A 3,347-nucleotide genomic window follows, 5' to 3' on the forward strand; every position below is an offset into this window, starting at 1 on the left:
GTGTAGGGTTAATAAGTGTAGGGTTAATAAGTGTAGGGTTAATAAGTGTAGGGTTAATAAGTGTAGGGTTAATAAGTGTAGGGTTAATAAGTGTAGGGTTAATAAGTGTAGGGTTAATAAGTGTAGGGTTAATAAGTGTAGGGTTAATAAGTGTAGGGTTAATAAGTGTAGGGTTAATAAGTGTAGGGTTATAGGGTTAATAAGTGTAGGGTTAATAAGTGTAGGGTTAATAAGTGTAGGGTTAATAAGTGTAGGGTTAATAAGTGTAGGGTTAATAAGTGTAGGGTTAATAAGTGTAGGGTTAATAAGTGTAGGGTTAATAAGTGTAGGGTTAATAAGTGTAGGGTTAATAAGTGTAGGGTTAATAAGTGTAGGGTTAATAAGTGTAGGGTTAATAAGTGTAGGTTAATAAGTGTAGGGTTAATAAGTGTAGGGTTAATAAGTGTAGGGTTAATAAGTGTAGGGTTAATAAGTGTAGGGTTAATAAGTGTAGGGTTAATAAGTGTAGGGTTAATAAGTGTAGGGTTAATAAGTGTAGGGTTAATAAGTGTAGGGTTAATAAGTGTAGGGTTAATAAGTGTAGGGTTAATAAGTGTAGGGTTAATAAGTGTAGGGTTAATAAGTGTAGGGTTAATAAGTGTAGGGTTAATAAGTGTAGGGTTAATAAGTGTAGGGTTAATAAGTGTAGGGTTAATAAGTGTAGGGTTAATAAGTGTAGGGTTAATAAGTGTAGGGTTAATAAGTGTAGGGTTAATAAGTGTAGGGTTAATAAGTGTAGGGTTAATAAGTGTAGGGTTAATAAGTGTAGGGTTAATAAGTGTAGGGTTAATAAGTGTAGGGTTAATAAGTGTAGGGTTAATAAGTGTAGGGTTAATAAGTGTAGGGTTAATAAGTGTAGGGTTAATAAGTGTAGGGTTAATAAGTGTAGGGTTAATAAGTGTAGGGTTAATAAGTGTAGGGTTAATAAGTGTAGGGTTAATAAGTGTAGGGTTAATAAGTGTAGGGTTAATAAGTGTAGGTTAATAAGTGTAGGGTTAATAAGTGTAGGGTTAATAAGTGTAGGGTTAATAAGTGTAGGGTTAATAAGTGTAGGGTTAATAAGTGTAGGGTTAATAAGTGTAGGGTTAATAAGTGTAGGGTTAATAAGTGTAGGGTTAATAAGTGTAGGGTTAATAAGTGTAGGGTTAATAAGTGTAGGGTTAATAAGTGTAGGGTTAATAAGTGTAGGGGTTAATAAGTGTAGGGTTAATAAGTGTAGGGTTAATAAGTGTAGGGTTAATAAGTGTAGGGTTAATAAGTGTAGGGTTAATAAGTGTAGGGTTAATAAGTGTAGGGGTAATAAGTGTAGGGTTAATAAGTGTAGGGTTAATAAGTGTAGGGTTAATAAGTGTAGGGTTAATAAGTGTAGGGTTAATAAGTGTAGGGTTAATAAGTGTAGGGTTAATAAGTGTAGGGTTAATAAGTGTAGGGTTAATAAGTGTAGGGTTAATAAGTGTAGGGTTAATAAGTGTAGGGTTAATAAGTGTAGGGTTAATAAGTGTAGGGTTAATAAGTGTAGGGTTAATAAGTGTAGGGTTAATAAGTGTAGGGTTAATAAGTGTAGGGTTAATAAGTGTAGGGTTAATAAGTGTAGGGTTAATAAGTGTAGGGTTAATAAGTGTAGGGTTAATAAGTGTAGGGTTAATAAGTGTAGGGTTAATAAGTGTAGGGTTAATAAGTGTAGGGTTAATAAGTGTAGGGTTAATAAGTGTAGGGTTAATAAGTGTAGGGTTAATAAGTGTAGGGTTAATAAGTGTAGGGTTAATAAGTGTAGGGTTAATAAGTGTAGGGTTAATAAGTGTAGGGTTAATAAGTGTAGGGGTTAATAAGTGTAGGGTTAATAAGTGTAGGGTTAATAAGTGTAGGGTTAATAAGTGTAGGGTTAATAAGTGTAGGGTTAATAAGTGTAGGGTTAATAAGTGTAGGGTTAATAAGTGTAGGGTTAATAAGTGTAGGGTTAATAAGTGTAGGGTTAATAAGTGTAGGGTTAATAAGTGTAGGGTTAATAAGTGTAGGGTTAATAAGTGTAGGGTTAATAAGTGTAGGGTTAATAAGTGTAGGGTTAATAAGTGTAGGGTTAATAAGTGTAGGGTTAATAAGTGTAGGGTTAATAAGTGTAGGGTTAATAAGTGTAGGGTTAATAAGTGTAGGGTTAATAAGTGTAGGTTAATAAGTGTAGGGTTAATAAGTGTAGGGTTAATAAGTGTAGGGTTAATAAGTGTAGGGTTAATAAGTGTAGGGTTAATAAGTGTAGGGTTAATAAGTGTAGGGTTAATAAGTGTAGGGGTTAATAAGTGTAGGGTTAATAAGTGTAGGGTTAATAAGTGTAGGGTTAATAAGTGTAGGGTTAATAAGTGTAGGGTTAATAAGTGTAGGGTTAATAAGTGTAGGGTTAATAAGTGTAGGGTTAATAAGTGTAGGGTTAATAAGTGTAGGGTTAATAAGTGTAGGGTTAATAAGTGTAGGGTTAATAAGTGTAGGGTTAATAAGTGTAGGGTTAATAAGTGTAGGGTTAATAAGTGTAGGGTTAATAAGTGTAGGGTTAATAAGTGTAGGTTAATAAGTGTAGGGTTAATAAGTGTAGGGTTAATAAGTGTAGGGTTAATAAGTGTAGGGTTAATAAGTGTAGGGTTAATAAGTGTAGGGTTAATAAGTGTAGGGTTAATAAGTGTAGGGTTAATAAGTGTAGGGTAATAAGTGTAGGGTTAATAAGTGTAGGGTTAATAAGTGTAGGGTTAATAAGTGTAGGGTTAATAAGTGTAGGGTTAATAAGTGTAGGGTTAATAAGTGTAGGGTTAATAAGTGTAGGGTTAATAAGTGTAGGGTTAATAAGTGTAGGTTAATAAGTGTAGGGTTAATAAGTGTAGGGTTAATAAGTGTAGGGTTAATAAGTGTAGGGTTAATAAGTGTAGGGTTAATAAGTGTAGGGTTAATAAGTGTAGGGTTAATAAGTGTAGGGTTAATAAGTGTAGGGTTAATAAGTGTAGGGTTAATAAGTGTAGGGTTAATAATGTGTAGGGTTAATAAGTGTAGGGTTAATAAGTGTAGGGTTAATAAGTGTAGGGTTAATAAGTGTAGGGTTAATAAGTGTAGGGTTAATAAGTGTAGGGTTAATAAGTGTAGGGTTAATAAGTGTAGGGTTAATAAGTGTAGGGTTAATAAGTGTAGGGTTAATAAGTGTAGGGTTAATAAGTGTAGGGTTAATAAGTGTAGGGTTAATAAGTGTAGGGTTAATAAGTGTAGGGTTAATAAGTGTAGGGTTAATAAGTGTTGGGTTAATAAGTGTAGGGGTTAATAAGTGTAGGGTT

This window comes from Pristiophorus japonicus, chromosome 19 (genome assembly GCF_044704955.1).
Source record: "Pristiophorus japonicus isolate sPriJap1 chromosome 19, sPriJap1.hap1, whole genome shotgun sequence".
Lineage (NCBI taxonomy): Eukaryota > Metazoa > Chordata > Chondrichthyes > Pristiophoridae > Pristiophorus > Pristiophorus japonicus.